This window comes from Schistocerca piceifrons, chromosome 2 (genome assembly GCF_021461385.2).
Source record: "Schistocerca piceifrons isolate TAMUIC-IGC-003096 chromosome 2, iqSchPice1.1, whole genome shotgun sequence".
NCBI lineage: Eukaryota > Metazoa > Arthropoda > Insecta > Orthoptera > Acrididae > Schistocerca > Schistocerca piceifrons.
Window position 1 is genome coordinate 1071291330 of NC_060139.1, and position 24384 is coordinate 1071315713.

The 24384-nt window shown below is 43.9% G+C and overlaps 1 non-coding gene across 1 annotated transcript; it reads right to left on the bottom strand.

Annotated features, from left to right (window-relative positions):
- Window positions 1-14673: 14673 nt before the first annotated feature.
- LOC124778148 lies at window positions 14674-14780 on the bottom strand. The gene has a single exon (XR_007015862.1). It is a non-coding gene; the product is annotated as a U6 spliceosomal RNA (small nuclear RNA).
- Between the last annotated feature and the right edge of the window lie 9604 nt (window positions 14781-24384).

Consider the following 24384-nt stretch of genomic DNA (forward strand, 5'->3'; position numbering starts at 1 on the left):
TGCATCGTGCCAAAATAGCCAGAAAAGTATTTTCTATATTAGCTGTCGTCTGATAGTGGCATTTTATTCTTCTTCAAACCTTGTTTGACAGCTTTAACTCAGAACAAGTTTTCTACATGCATGTAATCAATAAACTGCATGTGAATTGTCAGACTTTTATAGATAACATCAGAGAATTCGCATATATCGTTGATGATTAATTTCTCTCATGTTTAATATTGTTTTAACAACACTAAAAGAAACCTTACGATAACTGTGCACTGTATTGTAAGAAATGAAATGAAACTACCCACGATAACCTTACGACGACAGTAAGTCTGTTTTAACAAAACTGAGTATCTGTACACAAGCGTTTCGGTAAGTGTCGTCTCTTTGTGTGTAGTCAACTACGATATGTTTGGGATTCGATTCTCAGTCAGCACTGAACAGTTCGTCATATTATTTCTAGTTCAAACATCCTTACATGTCGCTGCTGGCGTAACAAACCCGTACTTAACGTTCCTTTTCTCTAGAATATAACAGCGATAAGTGCCGGGTTGGAGTCCTGGGAAGAAAAAATTAATGTTTCGTCTCGTCATTTCATTTAATACATCTAGCTACTGCCGAGAAAATCCGATATGTCAAAGTTGATTGTGCTTCGATAACAATCCGATTAGGTACTGGGTTCGCATCCCTGTCCAACACAAAACCTTACCTCACTGCATTTCAAGTAAGTTACTTGTGAAGTAGGAATATTTAACATCTCTCGTAGTCCGTTAACAGGGACAATAAATGCTGGGTAGGAATTCGCGCCGTTAAAAATGTTACGTTATGTAATTTAAAGTTGATATTTTCTAACTGATACTGTCCAAAAATGAGGTATATCACTCTCTTTATGCCTAGTCAGGAATGACTGTTAATTTCCGTCAGCCACGAAATCTTAGCCTGCATGATTGGTTCAAATGGCTCTGAGCACTATGGAACTCAACATCTGAGGTCATCAGTCCCCTAGAACCTATAACTACTTAAACCTAACTAACCTAAGGACATCGCACACATCCATGCCCGAGGCAGGATTCGAACTTGCGACTGTAGCAGTCACGCGGTTCCGGACTGAAGTGCCTAGAATTGCACGGCCACCGCGGCCTAGCCTGCATGACCTGGGTTTCAATCCATATGCAGAACGAAGCGGTTCGTCGTGACATTTGATGTTCATACATATTCTCAACTAGCTGCTCTTCAATAACGTAAATTTTAATGACATTTTGTGTAAAATAACAAGTATGGTATGTTACTTTGAAGAGGAAATCATGAGTAAGACGAACTTACTACGTGCATTACCTAACTGACGTAATAATGAGCGTGCTAACATTTCAGGTATGTCATTTATTGCAATAAATGTGAGCTTAATAGCCTTAAGGACAGTCTTATCTGTGATGAGGTGTTCACTGATATTTGTAATATCGTGGTATTACTTTACATCTTGAGTTATTGCGATACAGAGAATTTTTTTTCTAGTGGTGATTTGTTGGAACCATTTTCCATAGTCAAACGACAGTACCAAGGAGTGATTAGAGGACCTGCTAGACAGCTGCGTTATGTAGGTTGCATGGGAATCAGGTGAACTGCAGTTCAGGTCGTTCGGATACTTTTGAGCACGACTGTACATAAAATCAGTAGTTAAATATCAAGTGTTTTCACCAACAGCGAAATGCTGAAACCTTAATTGACGATAAAATTGTTTTTGCCTAACTGGGATTCGAACCCAGCATATAGCACCGTCGTTTTATAGCCAGGAACAGACGATAAATAGCTATTGTTGGTTCACCAGTAGCGAGATGGGCGCATTTTTAGCTAGACATCAGGCGACGAAAAGTTCTGTGCTGAATGGAATTCAAACCGCGCACACGTGGTCATGAAGAAATTTGAACTATCAAATTCTTTTCCAATAATAGCTAGGAATGGCATGTTTGTACTTTCAATGATGTGATGGAAAATACTCTGCTGGCTAGAAGTTGAATCCACAACATGTCGTCGTTGGTGATCACAACGAACACAACGTCAAACCCAAATCCGTTTTCACCAGTAGGATGGAGAGGAATGTTTGAACTTGAAAAGATGTAAGGAAACGTTTGATCTTGTAATGTTGTGATAAAAAGCTCATCACGTGGCTGTGAGTTGAAACGAACACGTTACAGCTGGCAACGCACGAAGAGACGCTGAAAAGGCAACTATTTTTCACCAGTAGTTCGGAGTGCACATGCTAGGGCTTGAAAGAAAATAATGAATATTTTGTGCTGATCAGGATTCGAAACCAGATAGGTGCCTTTCGAGGACGCCTAGAAGAATTTGCAATCTTCGGGAACATAGTGAAATCGAATTCTAATCCCAGTCCAGCACCACAATTTTCAACGTCTCAGTTTCAAATAAAGTAAGAGCCTTGTGAACTTACATGGCCATTGGTTCATCAAATGAAATACGTTTTCTAGTTTACGACGGCTTGCTGGTAACAGAGTCTCTGCCTTACGGGGTTTCTCCATCTGTCACAGCTCAAACGAATGCCCAGTCGGCAGCGAAGTTATGTTATCTTTACTGCGGATATTGAACTACGGAGCCTGCTGGCGTTCTGCACTTGGCGTTACTAGGGGTGAAGGAGAGCTACTTGTGTGTGTTAAAAATCTACGCCTGACGTGAGATGTGAACCTACATGTTTTGCACATCAATACAAGATTTATCCACCAGACCACTGAACCCCCTGCCAAGCATATAATTATGAACTGCAGAGTATTCATTTAGATGTAGATGCAGATGTCAAGAGACGCGTAACAGGAAGGAGGGCGGGATCTGGGAATGGATAGAAGTGCAGAAGTGCAAAATATAAGCGTGAAATTCTTGCAAAGTATTGCTTACTTAGATGTGTGCCACAGTTCGTTTTATCTTAGGACCGAGAGATAGGACTGTTCTCAGAACGAAGAATGGGTTATAGGGAAGGGCAGATCAAAGAATACGGTTTCATAGGTGGTGAGAGGAATGATAGAGAGTAAAGACAAATGGTTCAAATAGCTCTGAGCACTATGGGACTCAGCTGCTGTGGTCATCAGTCCCCTAGAACTTAGAACTACTTAAACCTAACTAACCTAAGGACATCACACACATTCACGCCCGAGGCAGGATACGAACCTGCGACCGTAGCAGTCGCACGGTTCCGGACTGCGCGCCTAGAACCGCGAGACCACCGCGGCCGGCAGAGAGTAAAGACAGCACCAAGTAAAAGAGAAAATGTAGCGTCATTGGAAACCGCTAGATTTGTTTTGGCGGAGTGTAATAGAAGGGCACTTGCGGCGATAGTGCCAGAGGGAGAGTGTGTGAGAGAGAATAGAAAAGATATTAACAACGAGTAAACATAAATGTTCAAATGTGTGTGAAATCTTATGGGACTTAACTGCTAAGGTCATCAGTCCCTAATCTTACACACTACTGAACCTAAATTATCTTAAGGACAAACATACACACCCATGCCCGAGGGAGGTCTTGAACCTCCGCCGGGACCATCCTCACAGTCCATGACTGCAGCGCCCAGACCGCTCCGCTAATCCCGCGCGGCGAGTAAACATAATGTGAAATCGTTGGCGTATAGTGTGGCGGACGGAGTGTGTATTCATGAATGGAGGGGAAGATAGAGACGTATTTGAAATGACAAAAACTACTGTGACAGAGTCCATCTACGCTGATTAGTTTGTAAATATCTAGACAGGGTATAAATGAAATCAAAATAGAATACTTAACAAACTGTATATTCAAAAGAAACCCACTTGAATTAAAAGGGCAACTCAAAGGAAAGCTAACAGATATTGTATCTTTTCTGTTGCCACGCGATCTTCCACTAGCTCCCAATGAGGAAAAATGACGAAAAAGAAGACATAACAAAACATTTTAAGAACTAATATTTTATCCAGAATCCTTCATTTTTTTGTATTTCTATCACGCGTCTTGGCATGGAATGTATAAGCCGTCGGACGTAACAGCCTGAAGAAGCAACTTCCTCCCAGGCTTCCAGGACGCAGTCCCAAAGAGCGTCTGCAGTAGTTGGTTGGTTTCGTGGCCAGTTCTCTGTTAATGTTCTGGCGACCTCAGCCCACATGTTTTCCATGGAGTTCATATCAGCCGCCCGTGGCGGCCAGTCCTTGACGTTGACGCCAATCGTGGAGAGCCGCTGCTGAACAAATGCAGACCTTTTGAATGGGAGAAGGGTCCTCTTCCAATGTGACGTCCCCTTCTGCGTACAGCATTCGCATTGACGGAAGCATCACATTTTCCAATATGTGGGAATACTGCGTGCTGTCCATAGTTCCTTCTATCCTGTGAAGAATTCCCGCCCCTCTCGCAGAATTCCAACCCCAGCAGGTAACAGATAGCCGGCCACTTCTTCTCGTCGTGGTTACATATTCGCGTCGATGGCGAGTCCCTTGCGGCCTGTAAACGATTCGTGGACCGTCGTTATTGGTGGAAAACACCTTCTCATCAGTGAAAATGACGTTGTCCGACCACGCCCTCAGATGGAGCTCCGCAAATGCTAGCCGGTATAAAACGTTGTCTTCGCTGAGCTCTTGTTTCACAGCGGATCGTCGTGCATGCAGTCCAGCGTCCCTCAGCCTTCGGCGAATCGTGTCACTGGAGCCGGGGAAATTGCTCTCCCGCCGCAACTGCTTCGCGTTCAGAAAGGGATTTTCTCTGCTCCTTGACACTAGGTCCCTGTCTTCCTGCTGCGAGATCACTCTCTTCCTGCCTGAGCCAGGAGCCCTGTTGGTGGTGCTTCTTTCAAGGCAGATCCTCCACCATCTCGTTGCAGTGGTATGTGGTACGCCATACGGTCTGCCAGCTTTTCCTCAATGAGAGCGACGACTCTACCTCGGCCGGCCGGAGTGGCCGAGCGGTTCTAGGCGCTTCAGTCTGGAACCGTGCGACTGCTAAGGTCGCAGGTTCGAATCCTGCCTCGGGAATGGATGTGTGTGATGTCCTTAGGTTAGTTAGGTTTAAGTAGTTCTAGGGGAGTGATGACTTCAGATGTTAAGTCCCATAGTGTTCAGAGCCATATGAACCATTTTTTGACTCTACCTCAAATAGACCTCTCCCAGTGAGCCATTACGGCAGACAGCCTGATGTGTATTTCTGCTTGCCGCTCTTACACTGATTCCAGGAGAGGAGGTAAACATATTTACGTCAAACGAAGCGGCAGAGGCAGAGACATGCGGCGCAGCCGTGCTGGCTCGTCCCGGGCTGTTGGCCCACCAACGCCACCGCCAGCTCGCTCACTTGTGTCTCGCCTCGGCCAGCCTGGCTGGCCCGTAGCTCGCTAGCCGCGGCTAGTACAGACCTGGGCCGCATGGCCACGATCACCCCTTGAAGGATCAAAAGTTACACTTAACCTACCCAAGTCTGTAGTACAAACTAACGCAGCTACAGCTATTATGCTATAACATGTGCAGGCACACCTACAGTTGACGATTTATTCAAATATTTGACGAACAATACTTTCAAAAATACATTCATTTTAAACATAGCTACCAGAAAATATTTCATCTAGCTAGCAATAGCATGACGCAGGAAACTATACTTTCTTGTAAGCGCTGTGCATTAGATGTAGCCTTAAGAAAACCTGTATTCAACCACTATGTAAAAGTAAACAGGTTTCGCAGCAGCTTCTCCAAATAATAGTACATACTTAGTATATAATACACGTTCTGTGCACTTGTAATATGTGCTTAATGTGGTGTCACCGCCAGACACCACACTTGCTAGGTGGTAGCCTTTAAATCGGCCGCGGTCCGTTAGTATACGTCGGACCCGCGTGTCGCCACTATCAGTGATTGCAGACCGAGCGCCGCCACACGGCAGGTCTAGAGACACTTCCTAGCATTCGCCCCAGTTGTACAACCGACTTTGCTAGCGATGGTTCACTGACAAAATACGCTCTCATTTGCCGAGACGATAGTTAGCATAGCCTTCAGCTACGTCATTTGCTACGACCTAGCAAGGCGCCATTACCAGTTACTATTGATGCTGTAAAACATGTACCGTCAAGAGCGATGTTCACCATTTATGGATTAAAGTTAAGTATTCCACAGCTACGTCCTTTTTTGTTAGTCTAATTTCCTTGTCCTGTTCCAGACCTCACGCCAGCCTGCGTGAGTTAAAACGCGTGCCTTTCGGCTTCCTCTCATATCGGGTTGGCTCTCTTGCCAATCCACAACACATAATGTCTCTGAAACAATACGTGCTGCACGACGGAAATTACTTTCTGCTGAGGCACTTCATTTACATCTCGATGATACACGACTACTAGAGAACATTGCTCTTTACAGCAGTCAATCTACTTGTAAATTAACATCATGATATCGCAGATATTAGGCAACACGTTACTAGGGATGAGTAAGGCCTTAAGGTTTGCAACTAAACATGCTACTCCTAGCTAATACTGAATATGAAGTTGATTGTTAACGTGTCTTCATAACCATGTGTGCGGCGTTCGACTCTCAGTCAGCATAGACGTTTTCGTCACCTTATTTCTAGTTAAACGTGTGCACATCTCGCTGATGGTGGACCAACATTGGACATTTCTCGTCTGTTCCTGGTTAGACAACGACGGTGGTAGGCGCCGGGTTCGAATCCCGGTCAGGCAATGCAACTTCAGTCGTCACTTAAGGTTCCAACCCCACTACTGGTGACAAACTGTAATATCAACATTCTGATTTTACGTACTTATTCAACAATCCCATTAGGTGCTGGGTTCGCATCCTTGTTCCCAGCATTACATGATGGCATTTCAATTTTAAACATGTGCATCCTTTATTCCTTGACAATGCAACACTATACAAGGTCTTTCGAGGTTAATTACCAAGAAGGTAATTCTCATGTTAGGGTTCCTGCTTTCGTACAAACATTATCGTCATTTACTTTCAAGTAGAGAATTGATAACTGATACTTGTGCAAACGTCTCTATCTGCCTAGTGATCGAGTCTCGATATGGCACAAAGCTTTGCTTGGTTAACAATGGCTTTAAATTCTGGGTTTGCATTCGGATCCAGAACGAAGACGTTGGTCATGTCATTTAAAGTACAACTTCGTGTACAAGTAACCGTTGTGAGTAATGTGAACAATGATATTACTTGTGATTCGCTGTTAATGTTGGGATTTCCGTAGAGTGGTTGCCGCCGTCAATCACGTTTTCTTTTAACTGCTTAGTATTACATAAAGTTGATGCAAAACCACTCCGCATTAAACGTTGAACGACGTTCAGCATGTGTTGGGTAAACCTTTTAGACAGCAAAGAACTTGTTGCCAGTTGCCATACAACTTTATAAATCCATACACTGTCTCAAATATTTAATTGTGCCTAAGGATTACTGAACGTTTTATGTGACAAAACTAGTTGTCCCACAACATTTGAAATGTCAGTTATTGTAATTAAGTTTAGTTTACAAACTTTAATGACTGTCTGATCTCTTCTGTACTATCGTGGTGTTACTTTACATCTGGACAGACTGTCATACAGACCGGTGTTCTCTAGTAGTCTCTGGCGACACCCATTGTGTATCTTACAACGACTGTACTGTGGAGGGTTGCGACTATGTGCAACACAGATATGCTATGTTGGTTGCATACATTCAGGTGCAGCCTACACGTCGGAATTCAGGGGTGACCCACTTTTTTTGCTGTCGAGTGTACACTATATGATCAAAAGTATCTGGACACTCCCGAAAACAGACATTTTTGTTCATATTAGGTGCATTGTGCTGCCAGCTGCTGCCAGATACTCCATACCAGCGATGTCAGTAATCATTAAACATCGTGAAGAGCAGACTGGGACGTGCTGTGGAATTCATGGACTACGAACGTGGTATGGTGATCGAGTGTCACTTGTGTCATACGTCTGGACGCAAGATTTCCGCACTCCTAAACATCCCTAGGTCCACTGTTTCCGATGTGATAGGGAAGTGGAAACGTGAAGGGACACATGCAGCACAAAGGCGTACAGGCAAACCTCATCTGTTGACTGACAGAGACCGCCGACAGTTCAAGAGGGTTGTAATGTGTAATAGGCAGACATCTATACAGACCATTACACAGGAATTCCAAACTGCATCAGGATCCACTGTTAGTATTATGACAGTTAGGCAGGAGGTGAGTAAACTTCAATTTCGTGGTCGAGCGGCTGATCGCTAGCCACAAATGAAGCCGGTAAATGCCAAACGACGCCTCGCTTGGTGTAAGGAGCGTAAAGATCGGACTATTGAACAGTGGAAAAACCTTGAGTGCAGTGACGAATCACAGCACAAAATGTGGCCATCCAATGGCAGCATATGGCGAGCGCCCGGTGAACGTCATCTGCCAGCGTGTGTAGCGCCAACAGTAAAATTCTCAGGCAGTGGTGTTATGATGTGGTCGTGTTTTTCATGGAGGGCGCTTCCACCCTTTGTTGTTTTCCGTGCCACTATCACAGAACAGGCCTACATTCATGCTTTAAGCACCTTTCTGCAAAATACTAACGCGAATTCCGTGCATAAGAATGGAAAAACTGGTAGAAGCCGACTTCGGGGAAGATCAATTTGGATTCCGTAGAAATATTGGAACACGTGAGACAATACTGACCCTACGACTTATCTTAGAAGTTAGATTAAGAAAAGATAAACCAACGTTTCTAGCATTTGTAGACTTAGAGAAAGCTTTTGATAATGTTGACTGGAATTCTCTCTTTCAAATTCTGAAGATGGCAGGGGCAAAATACAGGGAGCGAAAGGCTATTTACAATTTGTACAGAAACCAGATGGCAGTTTTAAGAGTCGAGGGACATGAAAGGGAAGCAGTGGTTGGGAAGGGAGTGAGACAGGGTTGTAGCCTCTCCCCAATGTTATTCAATCTGTATATTGAGAATGCAATAAAGGAAACAAAAGAAAAAGTCGGAGTAGGTATTAAAATCCATGGAGAAAAAAAAAAATTAAGGTTCGCCGATGACATTGTAATTCTGTCAGAGACAGCAAAGGACTTGGAAGAGCGGTTGAACGGAATGGACAGTGTCTTGAGAGGAGGATATAAGATGAACATCAACAAAAGCAAAACGAGGATAATGGAATGTAGTCGAATTAAGTCGGGTGATGCTGAGGGAATCAGATTAGGAAATGAGACACTTAAAGTAGTAAAGGAGTTTTGCTATTTGGGGGCAAAATAACTGATGATGGTTGAAGTAGATAGGATATTAAATGTAGACTGGTAATGGCAAGGAAAGATTTTCGAAGAAGAAAAATTTGTTAAGATCGAGTATAGATTTAAATGTCAGGAAGTCGTTTCTGAAAGTATTTGTATGGAGTGTAGACATGTATGGAAGTGAAACGTGGACGATAAATAGTATAGACAAGAATAGAATAGAAGCTTTCGAAATGTGGAGCTACAGAAGAATGCTGAAGATTAGATGGGTAGATCACATAACTAATAAGGAGGTATTGAATAGAATTGGGGAGAAGAGGAGCTTGTGGCACAACTTGACTAGAGGAAGGGATCGGATGGTAGGACATGTTCTGAGACATCGAGGGATCACCAATTTAGTGTTGGAGGGCAGCGTGGAGGGTAAAAATCGTAGAGGGAGACCAAGAGATGAATACACTAAACAGATTCAGAAGGATGTAGGCTGCAGTAGGTACTGGGAGATGAAGAAGCTTGCGCATCATAGAATAGCATGGAGAGCTGCATGAAACCAGTCTCAGGACTGAAGACCACAACAACAACTTGATTCTCACTGTTGAAGAACAACTCAAGGATGGCAACTGCACCTTTCAACACGATAGATCTGCTGTACATAATGCACGGCCTGTGGCGGACTTATTAGGCGACAATAACGTTTCTGTAATGGACTGGCCTGCAGAGAGTCCTGACCTGAATCCTATAGAACACCTTTGGGATGTTTTGGAACGCCAGCTTTATGCCAGGCCTCACCGACCGACATCGATCCGTCCCCTCAGCGCAGAACTCTGTGAAGAATGGGCCGCCGTTCCCCAAGAAATCTTCCAGCACCCGATATAAGGTATGCCTGCGAAAGTGGAAGCTGTCATCAAGGCTAAGGGTGGGAGAACACCATATTGAGTTCCAGCATTAGCGATGGAGTGCGCGACGACCTTGTAAGTCATTTTCAGCCAGGTGTCCGTATACTATTGATCTCATAGTGTATGTATGTATGTATGTTTATAGGTATGTATGTACAGTACGTGTGTTCAACATCTCTTTCTAAACGACATAGATTTCAACCGAATTTGATAAATATGTCTCTCACTGTTAGGTAGCGATCGCTGTCATGGTAAGAAGCACCTACATATCGTACTCCAGGAAGTATGACGTCATAAACAATCATAAGGGTGGAGAGAACCGCGTCATGCGTGATATTTAAATTTATTACTGTCACACTACAAATACTATAGGTAATAAACTTCTCAGACAGTGTCCACCAACAAAATTATATCGTGGTATCACACTCGTTCAGGAGATATGACGTCATAAACACTGAGATGCGTGAAAAACTGTCGCAACATGCATGACGTTTATATTTATTATTCCATTGCTAGTGATTCTGTACGCGACATATTTCGCAGAGAATATCCACATGTCACACTGGATGCACCTACAGAAATATCTAATTATACCACTCATAATTCGAGAAATGTGACGCCATAAACGCTGAGCTGTAAGGAAAATGTCGTACCATGCATTAAGTTTTAATACATTTATTCTTGTCCACTAAGACACTCCTACAATCGAAGCAACTTATGAAAGCCCGTGGTATCTGCCAGCGATTTTGACAGCTTCTATCTGTGAAGCGCAAACGGCTGTAGGCGAGAACAATTGCCTTCCATAGATCTTGAAGAGGAGTTGCCATAGAGACATTTACAAAATCGCGTCGTAGACACGGGAAGCAGCTGTGCGCACTTCTACATTTGTACGTTATGCGCATTTCTTTGTACTACTGTTTCATAATTTCGAAGGTGTTTTTAGCAATATGTCGCAATGAAATATTTTCTATTTTACACTACAAAGAGAGTTAACTTTTAGGTTCCGTTTCTAACAAAATTGGCAAAATGAATACCCAGGAACTCCGGGTTTGTCGGCTAGTATATAAATAAGTAAATTAACTATAAAGCTTGTTTCAGCTCTAGAGGAGGAATGAGTTGCCGTTCCATCACGGAAATTCAGACACATCACTAAAAGGGTCCCCCGTAGAGTTCAAGCTGTCATAAACGCGCACATCTCGTATTAATGTCAGCTAATACGTGCCCAGGTATTGTGATCGGATAGTGTATTTGGTCGATTGCAATTCGATACGAGTTTAGAATTTAGCTTTTCAAGAGCAAACAGGATAAAACTATTACTGCTTTCCCATGCTTTGCCACACCTAGACGTGTACGCCTCGAGTGAGAGAACGGCTGGGAAGAGGGTCGGGTGGTGAGCACGCAGAAACGGCCCGCAGCTTTACGGCGGACTGTAAAACCCGCCTCGCGCGGCCCGCACGGCGCACACGACACAACCCGCCCACCAGGGCACCCCGCCCCCTCACCCCCTCACACCCACTCGCCTCGCTCGGCTCCTCCAGAAACGGGGGAGAGGTACAGCAAGAGCAGTCCGCGCACAGTGGCGGTAGAACATCGCCGCCTGCTGCAGCCACCCTCAGCGGTGGGCCCCACATTCCAGCTCCAGACTCACTGTTCCGCCGGGCGTCGTAAACCAGCGACTGCGGCGCCCCGGCCCATCCCAGAACCCCACAGCGGGGAGGAGGCTGCTACTGCACAGCCCAGGTGTCCTCAGGGCACCGAACGCTGATAACAGACCTCACCTGTTACACCTACCGGTGCCACCGAGGGCATTAAACATTAACATTCCACCCCATCCAGCAAAGCCTACACGATAGTGCGGGGTTTCATTTCTTCTACTGGAACGAGTCTCTTCCGTCGCTTCCAATAGACCTGCAACGTTTTTGTGCGTTCTCCACTCTTCGTGGAAGACCTCTCGTTCATGCAACCCTATGATCACAGTGTCAGTGCGTCACAATTGGAATCAGTCATCTCATACAAATCCTGAGTGTAACAACTACAACTACACCTGTATCTACAAGGTTACTCTGCCAATCACTCTTAAGTGCCTCGCAGAGGATTCATCGAGTCACTGTCACAGTAATTGTTTGTTATTCCACTCTCAAACGAACGTCTACACCTTTGCGTGCGATTTCCCTTATTTTGTTATGATGACCGTTTCTCGCTAAATAGATCGGCATCAAAAAACTATTTTCGCATTCGCAGGAGAAAGTAAATAATTAAAATTTCGTGAGAAGACACCGCCGCAAAGAGAAACATCTTGTTTTAACGGACTGCTATAAATCATAAATCATTTCCGTGACACGCTGTCCCCCATATCTCGATAGCACAAAACGCACTGCCCTGCTTTGAACTTTCTCGAAGTTCTCCGTTAATCCTGTGTGGTAAGGATCCCACAAAACGCAGCAGTACTCCGAAAGAGGACGAACAAGTGTAGGGAAGGCAGTTACCTTAGAGCATATGTTGCATCTTCTAAGGGTTCTGCCAATAAAACGCAGTCTTTGGTTCGCCTTCCCCACAACATTTTTTAAGTGTTGTTTCCAATTTAAGATGATCGCAACTGTGTTTTCTAGGTATTTAGTGGAATTTACGCCCTTTAGATTTGACTAAATTATCGTGCAACCGAAGTTTAACAGTTCCCTTTTAGAACTCATCTGCATGACTTCACACTTTTTATTATTTAGGGTCAATTTACAATTTCCTCGCCACACAGATATCTTATCTAAATCGTTTTGCAATTCGTTTTGGTCTTGTGATGAATTTGCAGCGTTTCTGAGGAAGAGAAATTTGTTAACATCGAGTATAGATTTAAGTGTCGGGTAGTCGCTTCTGAAAGTATTTGTATGGAGTGTAGTTATGTATGGAAGTGAAACATCGACGATAAATAGTTTGGACAAGAAGAGAATAGAAGCTTTCGAAATGTAGTGCTACAGAAGAATGCTGAAGATTAGATGGATAGATCACATAACTAATGAGGAGATATTGAATAGAACTGGAGAGAAGAGGAGTTTGTGGCACAACTTGACAAGAAGAAGGGACCGGTTGGTAGGATATGTTCTGAGGCATCAGGATATCACAAATTTAGCACTGGAGAGCAGCGTGGAGGGTAAAAATCGTAGAGGGAGACCTAGAGATGAATACACCAAGCAGATTCAGAAGAATGTAGGTTGCAGTAAGTACTGGGAGACGAAGAAGCTTGCTCAGGATAGAGTAGCATGGAGAGCTGCATCAAACCAGTCTCAGGACTAAAGACCACAACAACAACAACATGAATTTGCTAGACGATAATCGATAGCATCACCCGCAAACAACCTAAGGTCGCTGCTCAGATTGTTTCTTAAGTCGTTTACAAACGTAACGAACAGCAGAGGGCCTGTAATGCCTCCTTGGGGAACGCCAGAAATCACTACTGTTTTACTCGACCTCTCTGACAGGAAAACAGGAATCCAGTTGGATAACTTAGAAGACATCCCATAACCACGAAATGTGATTACAAGCCGCTTGTGTAGTACAATGTCAGAAGGTTTCTAGAAATCTAGAAATACGCAATCAATACCAGCGAGGAACTGAAATGAAATGATCATGGAGCTGAGCCGTAGGTAAAGCAGACAGCAGATTTAAGTTCATTTGCTAGGCGAGTGCGCCGGCCGGGGTGGTCGAGCGGTTCTAGGCGCTACAGTCTGGAACCGCGCGACCGCTACGGTCGCAGGTTCGAATCCTGCCTCGGCCATGGATGCGTGTGATGTCCTTAGGTTAGTTAGGTTTAAGTAGTTCTAAGTTCTAGGGGACTGATGACCTCACCAGTTAAGTCCCATAGTGCTCAGAGCCATTCTTTTAGGTGAGTGCGAAAATGTAGTTCATCTGCAAACGGTGCCTAAAAATCACTCGTACTTCCTGTTTAAAAGTATTACTCCCAAGTATGGTGGATCGACACCAAATAAGACGCATTCAGCGAAGGGCAGCACGAACGGTGATGGGTTTGTTTGACTTCACGGAGGTGCTGACAATCTTGGATTGGCGGTAGACAGACGCCCCTTTGCCACGAATGCGTACTTACGATGTTTCAAGGACACGTGTTAGATGAAGAATTCAGACATATACAGCACTTCAGTCCCAAATGTACCACTACATTGCGACCGCGATGAAATTGTCAGCAACCACACATAAAAAAATGAAATGAGCGTACGGCATTGTCGGCCGGGAGTCCCCCATTCGGGGATGTTCGGCCGCCGAGGGCAAGTGCTTATTGCATTCGATGCCACATTGGGAGACTTGCGCGTCGGAGAAGATGATGAAATGATGATGAGGACAACACAACACCCCGTCCCTGAGCGGAGAAAATCTCCTGCCCCAGCCGGGAATCGAACCCGGGCCCCTTGGAGTGGCATTCCGCCGCGCTGACCACTTTTCTTTTTTATCTCATTTTGTTCTATATCGTTCGTTGAATTTGTTCGGGGCGGATGTCCGATGACACCCGTTTAGGTTCTTTGTTGATACGTTCACTCAGTTTTTTTGTTACAGAGGGTAGCTAAACCTCTGACCGAACACGCCGTGCTACCGTACCGGCAATGTAGAACGCTTCACGATTTTGCATGTCATCCTTGCGCAGGGGCCATGCTAATCTTCTCTGTATCGTTCCAATTTTAGTATATGTACCGCCGAAAAGAGTACTACTCAGCTAACAGGGGCCGACAGCCACACATAGAAATCGTACTTTGTTGCTACTCTGTGGTTTGTGTAGCAGGTGTCACAAGTTCAGCTCATTTTATTTGTTTACTTACATAAATGTAGACAAGCACACCATCGTTTGCAGAATGAGATTTTCACTCTGCAGCGGAGTGTGCGCTGATATGAAACTTCCTGGCATATTAAAACTCTGTGCCGGCCCGAGACTCGAACTCTGGACCTTTGCGATTCGCCGGCAAGTGCTCAACCAACTGAGCTACCCAAGCACGACCCACGCCCTGTCCTCACAGCTTTACTTCTACCAGTACCTCGTCTCCTACCTTCCAACTTCCAAACTTTACGGAAGCTCTCCTGATAGGTAATGGGGACGTGGGTAATGGCGACATTCTGCTGCCGCGCGCAGGGCCTTTGGTGTTGCTGAAAGTAGAACTTCACTAATTTCATCCTGCTCGCATCAATCATTCCGTGACTGTCTTCTGTGTGTTCTTAGTGGTTTCTACAAATTGCGCTTGAGTATAACATTCTCTCGGGGGCCGACCAGAGTGGGCGAGCGGCTATAGGCGCTTCAGTCTGAAACTGCGCGACCGCTACGGGTACTACATATGAGATGTCCACAATCAGTACGCGAACCATGGATCTGCTGGGTTTGGGGTTTGACGTGGTGAAGCTTTCGCGTACATTTAAGGAGATTTTGTAGGTCTGTCCAACGTACATACCAGTTTCGGCTGCTCTGCAAGGTATCCACCCGTCATCTCCATTGCTGGATTTTATAGATGATTCAGTAAGTAGTCAACATTAGGACCTTCTCTATTTCGCCGTTGTTGAGGCAGTATAAAGCATCAAAGTATCTGACACTAACGTCTGTTGGGAACATGCCTTCAATTACAGACAGTGACTGTACCTACATGGTTATACCCCTCTTGCGCCATCATCAAGGTTTTTCTGTATATGTCACATCAGAAACGGTGCAGCCATACAAACACGAAACTCATAAACGGTTAATATATAATTGTGGCGGGTTCTGATAACCAGCAGCAACAATTTCTAGATGATACTTCATCTTCATGTTGTGATTAAATTTCAAATTTCATCATAAGTGTGAAAGGAGTTCGATGTTTATGTCCACAAAAGTGGCGTACAGACTGATCTTTGTAGGGATCCATGACTAATACTGTTCACAGCCTTATGATGGCTCATTCACCTACCCTCCCCTACTGTATTATCGGAGGCTATTGTATAGAGTGTCATAAGTCCTCACGTTTCATATGCATGCAAATACTGCAGCCACCAGTGGTTTTCGAAGGAGCATGTAGCGTCAGTCAGATTTCAACTCCGTATACCTCTGCCAAATTACGAAGTGAAGTGGAATGATTGATTAATGGTGTTATCAAGCGAGCGTACCTTCTTAAAACCAAAGTAGTTCTAGTTAAATACATCCGTAATCCGCACTCCATCACACAAATTCGCCTCTGAGTTTTCCCCTTGTGCACTCATGGGAGTAATAGACCATGAGGTTTACATTCCGCTTCGTCCCTCTCTTTGGACTTCTTAATCTCGACAACTTTTTAAGTTTTCTGACTTTCTGGAATCCTCTTTAGTCTTAGACAATCAATGAATAGACGCGCAATAAAGAGGACGATTTATCGCATTGATTCACGCAAAACTTCGGGGTGAATGCTGGCAGGCCTTAAGCATTCTTAGTTCTAAGTTTTGACAACGCCTCCATACCCTATTGTGTGAAGAAGGGCGTGCTTAGAGATCTACAACAAGCATTTCCGAGATTTTCTCTTATAGTCTACAATGGTGTAGGTCGTCTGTTTATTATGTATCGTGAGAAAAGATCTTACAAAGCGTAGACTGTGCTCTTGATTCAGATTTTTACTTCCCCCGCTTTAGTGCTTACACTACAACCGATGTGTTATGTGTGTTATGTGTTTCCTACAAGATGTTCTACAGTCTGTTCAAAAATATAAAGAAATCTGGAGCGTCCTTACCGCATCCCGTAGTTGGTGATGGCAGCCTCTTTGTATGGTGTCTGTTTTCGGGTATACTGCCGTGAACCATCCCCACAAATGTTTCAACTATGCATCCGTTATGCCATTGTCCTCCACCACTTATTCGCAGAAGCTAACTTTCTAATGTCTTTTGTTAAAGTTAAAACTAATCATGTACACATATCCTGTGAAATGACTGTATACACATAATTTCTATAAAAGTATCGTTCAAATTATATGTGGAATATCTAAGTAACTAAACGGATTCTCGTTTGACGCTTTCCGTTCAATTGATGTGTTTCTAGACGCACAAATTTGATCACTGTTATGGTGACTTGGGCAGTCTGGAGCCGAGCAGTCATTAAACAGACTAGTAGAGTAGAAGAAGGATCACTAAGTAACTCAAGCTCAGTGTCGGCTCAGCGAATCATACCATTCCAATCTAAGTATCTAATGCAGTGTCTGTGAAACTTGAGCACTATGTGATTTGGCACCCAGCGGGTCTCGATTTCACTGATCTCTTGACCAGATTTCACCTGTTATTGCTTTCAAGTTATTCCACATGGGAAAAATTCTTTGTGTTTTAACTCTGATCCAAGTGTGCTTAGTTGTTTAGTTAGTTGCGTTTTTGTATTTCTATTTGTCCAAGAGGCACGGAATGCTTTTAGATAATGTGAATGTAGATTCCTCGCTAAACTTTTTAAAATAATGTCTTGTGCATCTATCTGGTCGTTAGTGACGTCGTTATGTATTTGTTTTTTTCCTATGTTAAGCGACATTTAAGTTTTTTGGAATGCGTGGCTTTGAATGCTGTTCGTGAAGCATAAAATTAAGTTAGTGCTTTACTAGTTAACTGAATCACTTTGATGTGTGGAGAATGAATTCTGTGGATTTTTTGTAGGTACAGACTTCCGTAAAAGAGTCGTGCATGGACGTTCTGTAATTAAGGGGCCGTCACACATTGCTAGCTCTTGTCCAGGGCGAGGCTCCCCCCGTCGGAGGTTCGAGTCCTCCCTCGGGCATGAGTGGATGTATTGTTCTTAGCGTAAGTTAGTTTAAGTTAGATTTAATAGTGCGTAAGCCTAGAGACCGATGACCTCGGCAGTTTGGTCCCATAGTCCTTACCACAAATTTCCAAAATTTTCTTGTCCATGGAGGGACGTGCTGGTAAGAATTGTTCGTGATGAGTAGAAATCGTGCCTTAGTCGCACCAAGTGTCTACTGAAATGCAGGGCTATTTATATTAAATGAAGTTTACCGCAGCTAAGACGTGGTCCATGAGTACAAACTCTCTTTGGTGTGGCAGAGTAAAACAACTTTTTTATATAATTTTTGACACAGGTTATTATATAGCATACTTAATCTTGCAATTGTCTGCCCAAACATTCGCTACTACGCTGTGTTATTGTTTCCTGTAATATATAAGCGAAATGAACTCCATCTGTTGACAGAGCGGTGTTGGAGCTATTCACCTATTCATGAAATGAGAGGAAAGAAGTTGATTTGCACTGAACAGTCGTGTTCTCAGGCAGTATAATGGATTAGTGTACAATCCGCTACTTCTTGACTTAATACATCATCTTGAGACACCTGAAACTGCGCTGGATAAGATTTTGTTTCCGACTTTCATCAGGACGAAAGCCGATTATAGACTTAAATTTGTTTAGCGTGAGAAATAGAAGTTCAGATGGTATGTATCTTAAGGTGGCGGCGTTTGGATAGTTTCTAGTGGCTGCACAGCATGTACCGTACAAAACAGTTTTGTTTGAATTTTTAAAATGTTCGGATAGAGTCATACTGTCTGCAAGAAGCAAGTTCTATCAACCAGCAGCAAGAAGAGAACACGAAGTAACAGCAGGCGTATATTATGAATTAGCTAATTCACTTTCCAATAGATCATTCGCACTATGACTACGAAAAAGATATGGCAAAAGCGTAGTTTGAGAACTGATGAGACGATGTAATATTTCAAATATACAATACGAAAAGAGTAAAAAAATTAGAAAAGTAAAATGATGTGGTAGTATATCAACTTCTTCCGTGTACACTAATGAGCAGTTTATTGTAGTTACTGTAAGGGAGAGAGAGAGAGAGAGAGAGGGAGAGAGTGAAGGAGCTCCTGGTGCCTCTGCGCATGATTTTTTTTCATCCGCATCTACATCTACATGGTTACTCTGCAATTCGCACTTAAGTGCCTGGCAGAGGGTTCATCGAACCATTTTCATACTACTTCTCCACCATTCCACTCTCGAATGGCGGGAGGGCAAAAGGAACACGTAAATCTTTCCGTTAGAGCTCTAATTTCTCTTATTTTAATCATTCTTACCCGCGCGTTTAAATCAAAGCAAGATCTAGATAACACATGACAAAGTTCAGACCTTTAGTGAGTACCTTTCCAATGCCATTTTGATTTCTCGTAGGCGCAGCACGGAACCGAGCGTTCGCAACGTATGTCGAGCAAGGCGACTACTTTGACGTCACAATTTCGTAGCGGGATTCTTTATTTCTCGTGACTTGGGTGACGTCACAGCACGTAGTGCCCAGTAGAGTGGCAGTTGCACGCAGGACGCGAGACACCACGGCGCTCCTGTTCTCGACATTCAAATGCAGATCAGAAATTCTAATTACCTGTTGTTTACATTCACAACAAACATCAGCCTCAGGCCTCCCAAGTGATATGGTGAAATTTTGGTTAATATAACTCCAGAAAAAATTATACTCTATTATTTCACTACGACTGTCAGAGTTCAAAAATTTTAGGGTTAAGAGAAGCAGAAAAACACTTTTCGTTAATGATCTTTTGAGTAATGCAGTTTTTTTAATGGAAATGATCTTATAAATGCATGAATTCGCTGGATGTATTGTTATGTCTTGAAGTATGTGCTGTTCTACTTAAGTCACATTTTCTTACATAATTTTCGATATACAGTAGACTTTTCATAGTGTTATATCATGTAGGCTAATTACCGGCTTCTTGCACATCTCTTTTCTCTCAGATTCAATATTTACATAGTAACTGTAGCAATGGTATTTATGCTTGCTGGAGTCTTCAGGTGCTTTTCGGTTTCTAGTGAGAGTGGCGTTCAATAAGTAGTGCCAGACATTTTTTCTCAAAACGTTGTTGGTTTTATTTAGGTCTCCAATACACCATATTATTCTCCACTCGTCTGGCTACAGAACCCCATTTTTCAACATAATCGCAATTCGATGCGACGTCCTTCACCGCCTTACTGAGAGGGTTTGTATTCCCTCGTGGTGCTTACATCTTGATGTATCTATGTCCTCCCCGTCACCCACGTACTGCTTCATTAGGCCAAACAGATGGAAGTCGGAAGGTGCGAGTTCTGAGCCGTAGGTTGGATGAGGAAGAACAGTGTAATGAAGTGTTGTGAGCTCCTCTCGGGTGCACAGACGTGTGTGAGGCGAGAAGGAGACGTTCGTTCGTATTTTTGAGGCGAGAACAGGCTGAAATCGTTTCTTAACTTTTCTGAGCATAGCACAGCTGTGTGCGGCACGCGAGAAATCGGACAGGTTTACGGAACCTTGTTGCGATGACGACAGACGCCTCGCCCAACGACTCACTGTGCTCTTGTTCACTGCCAGGTCTCCATAGATATTCTGCAAGCGTTTATGATTATCTCTGATGTTATGGTTTTCCGCCTATAGAAACGCAGTGACAGGTCTGCGATTGGGACGCACCTCTGCTACAGACGCCACTTCTAAGGTTACGTGTAGTAGCGCCATCTACTGGGACATCATGAAACTATAGGGGCTGACGCGGGAATATCCGATAATGACGCACAACAAATCCCGCGGTTTTTCAACTGAAACAGGCCGAGAAAAAAAGTGTTGCATTACTTGTTGAACGCCCCTCGTATTTTGATTCAATAAACCCCTGAAGATAGACACTGATCATCCAGAACATTATGACCATCGACCTGCAGTCGATATAGACCCGTCCAGGCGATAGCAGTGTAACCTAGGCAGGAATGACTGCTAGTGAGACACATCGACCGTGCATATAGTATTAGTGAGTGTGATAAAATGGATATGCCGTGTGGCTAGGGCCTCCCGTCGGTTAGACCGTTCGCCTGGTGCAAGTCTTTTGAGTGGAGGCCACTTCGGCGATTTGCGTGTCGATGGGGATGAAATGACGGTGATAAACACAACACCCAGTCCCTGAGCGGACAAAATCTGTGACCCAGCAGGGAATCGAACCCGGGCTGTTAGATATGGCATTCCATCGCGCTGATCACTCCGCTAACAGGAGCGGACACTGAGTGTGCTGTACGTGTGTAGGTGGAATGAGGAAAGCACGCGATCTGTCTGACCGAGGGCAGATTATGATGGCCCGGAAGCTTGGTAAAAGCATTTCGGAAAACGCACGACTTTTCGAGTGTTCGAGGAGTGCTGTAGTCAGTGTCTTCAACACGTGGAGAACGTCGTGGGGTTGGGTGGCCATCCCTCATTACACACGTCGGACATTGTAGGCTGGACAGTTTGGCAAAATAGGACTGGCGGAGAACTGTGGCTGAGTGCAAGTGTGTCTGAACACACGACCAACGCACGTGCGGATGATAACACCACGATATCGGCAACTACGACAGAAATGGGCACGTGACCATTGGCACTGGACGTTGGCGCAGTGTCGGAGCGTTGCATGGTCTGATGGATGATGATACCTTCTTCATCATGCTCATAGGAGGAGCGAATCAGTCGTGTTCCGGCAAACAGCTCCTTTATACCTGTACTGCGGATGGGGAAAATATGGAGGCTGCTCCATTATGCCCTGGAGAACATTCGCGTGGATATCCATGGAGCCAGTGGAGCTCGTGCAAGGCGCAAAGACAGCGGAGGAGTATTGTGCACTGGTTGCAGCCCACGTACACATCTTCATGATTATCAGGTTCTCCCAACGGCACTGGCGTTTTTAGCAAGATAATGCGCCATGTCACAAGGACAGGAGTGTAATGAATAAGTTCGAGGAACACAGTGGCGAGTTCCAGTTGACGTGCTGGCCTCCCAACTCGGCAGGACTGAATACGAACGAACACATTTGGGATGTGATTGAACGTGGCGGCAGAGTTCATCGCCCCCTACCGAGAATTTATGAGAATTAGGCTACTTCTGTGTGCAGATATGGTGTCAACTCCCTCCATCGACCTACCACCGCCTCATTGCTTCCGTACCACAACACGTCGCCCCTGTTATCCATGCTAAAGGTGGACATACCGGCTATTAGATGGGTGTTCTTAAGCTATTAAGTGCCATGATTCTTATTTGTGGATTTGTCATTGTAACTGAAATTTTGCAATTCTAATAATACTGGCAGCAAATGCTACAATTTCCTGTTGCTGTCCACACCTTGGTCGAGCGCTTGTATTGAAGTTTCCTCAGTTGTTATTAAACGTCTGAGTTTTAGACTTTTATTTGTGTCAAGAAGCTTCGTTTTTCAGCGTTACAATTGTTGCACATTTTCAAAACAGCGTAACTTAGATTTTTATGTAAATAACTTCCACTATCTGTGTACAGACGTGTTCAGTAACGGTTTGTGAAGTTGTTTATCGATCATTTATTTCAAAGACCTATTTCATTTCTTCGTGACACCTGTCTGACCTTCAATCCCCATTTGGGGCTCATGGCAGTATCCATGTAAAACTTTATGTTGCTTTTATTTGCTCCTCAGGCACAACGAGTCGCTTTAAAGCACTTTATACGATAGGAATTGAAAAAATTGTAAATGACCCGAACTTCCTGGCTTCTTTTGGTGACGATTATAATGTGAATGAGACCTTTGACATTGTCGAGCTCCTTCCAGATCGTGTAGGTGAGATGTCTGACTGTGAAGATCTCGACGAAAATATATTTGAAAATACTGGTCCATCTGATGTGCCAGGCTCCTTGGGAATTCATGCCACTGGAGAAAAGGAAAATGAGGAACTTGCAGGCCAACGAAAGAAGAGTGTGAAAGTTATTATCACTTCTAACTGGACAACAGAAGATGCCACTTACTCTAAAACCTATCCTGATGCAGCAGAAATTGAACAGTGAAAATCCAATTTGGTAGCAGGAAAATCTGCTGTTGAGTGCTTTGACGAATTTTTCGATGAACAGGTATTGAACTTGATTGTCAATGAGAATGTCTGGCATGATGCACAGAACAACAATCACAGCTATGAGTTATCTAGCGGAGGCATAAAAAAGTTAATAGGTATACTACTTTTCACTGGATACCATGCTCTTCCGCAGGAAAAGCTATACTGGAATGAAGATGCGGACTCTGATATAAGATTTGTACGACAGTGTATGAGTCGCAACAGATATCTGGAAATAAAGCGCCACCTTTATTTCAATGATAACACACGTTTGAACAGAATCCCACCTGACGAAAGTAATAACCTTTTTAAAAATCATCCGTTGATTGATTTACTAGATAATAATTTCATGAAATTTCAAGTTTTTCCTACAGCCTGAACATTTATGAGCAAATGATACGATATTATCAACACCAGTACCAAAACAGTTCATTCACGGGAAACCAGTGAGATCTGGATTCAAACAGTGGCCTTGTACTGTTCTCAGAGCGGTTTCTGTTACCATATGTCAGTCTATGAAGGAAAATCGAAGGATACAAGTGATGTTTCAGTTCTGGGACATGGCGGATCAGTTCTGTTGAATATAATTTATTTTCTGCAGACTCCTGAGCTTCACAACATATATTTTGATAACTTTTTCACGAGCTCTCAGGAGTAAGAGTAAGGGCAACTGGAACTGCCCGTATGACCTGAATGAATAACTGTACAATAGAATCTCAGAGCCGGCCGGTGTGCCCGTGCGGTTCTAGGCGCTACAGTCCGGAACCGCGGGACCGCTACGGTCGCAGGTTCTAATCCTGCCTCTGTCATGGATGTGTGTGATGTCCTTAGGTTAGTTAGGTTTGAGTAGTTCTAGGTTCTAGGGGACTGATGACCTCAGAAGTTAAGTCCCATAGTGCTCAGAGCCATTTTGAATCTCAGAACTGCATGAAGAAGAAACGAAGAGGAGCGAATGACTATAGATTTGAGAAGAATACGGAGATAATGGCAGTAATGTGGAAGGATAACAGTTGTGTAAAGCTCTTGTCAAACCGTGAGACAGTGCATCCAGTAAGCCAAGTAAACAGATGGAGCAAAGCTGAGAACAAAGAAGTACAAGTTCCACAGCCAAGAATGGTTTCAGAATATAACAATAATATGGGAGGTGTGGACAAATGGGACTGGAATGTGCAGAACTGTCGTGTGAGAATTCGAGGTAAGAAATGGTACTTCCAGTTGTTCACCAGTGCATTAGATGTCAACGCACACGTCATCTACTGCCTGTCGAATAAGAACATTCCATTGCTTGAATTCCGGAGGACGCTGGCAAGGGCATATCTTGTTCATTCATCTGCTGCTTCTGATCAGAAAAGTGCAGGACGTCCACCATATCCAAAATCATCCCTTTCACGTCATTCAATTGAACTCAGGACTTCTGAAAGCGGATATGTGATTCAACGCACAACAGCAACACAGAAAATGTACAATGCGAAGAAAAATGTGAGGAAACAGTGTTCTGTG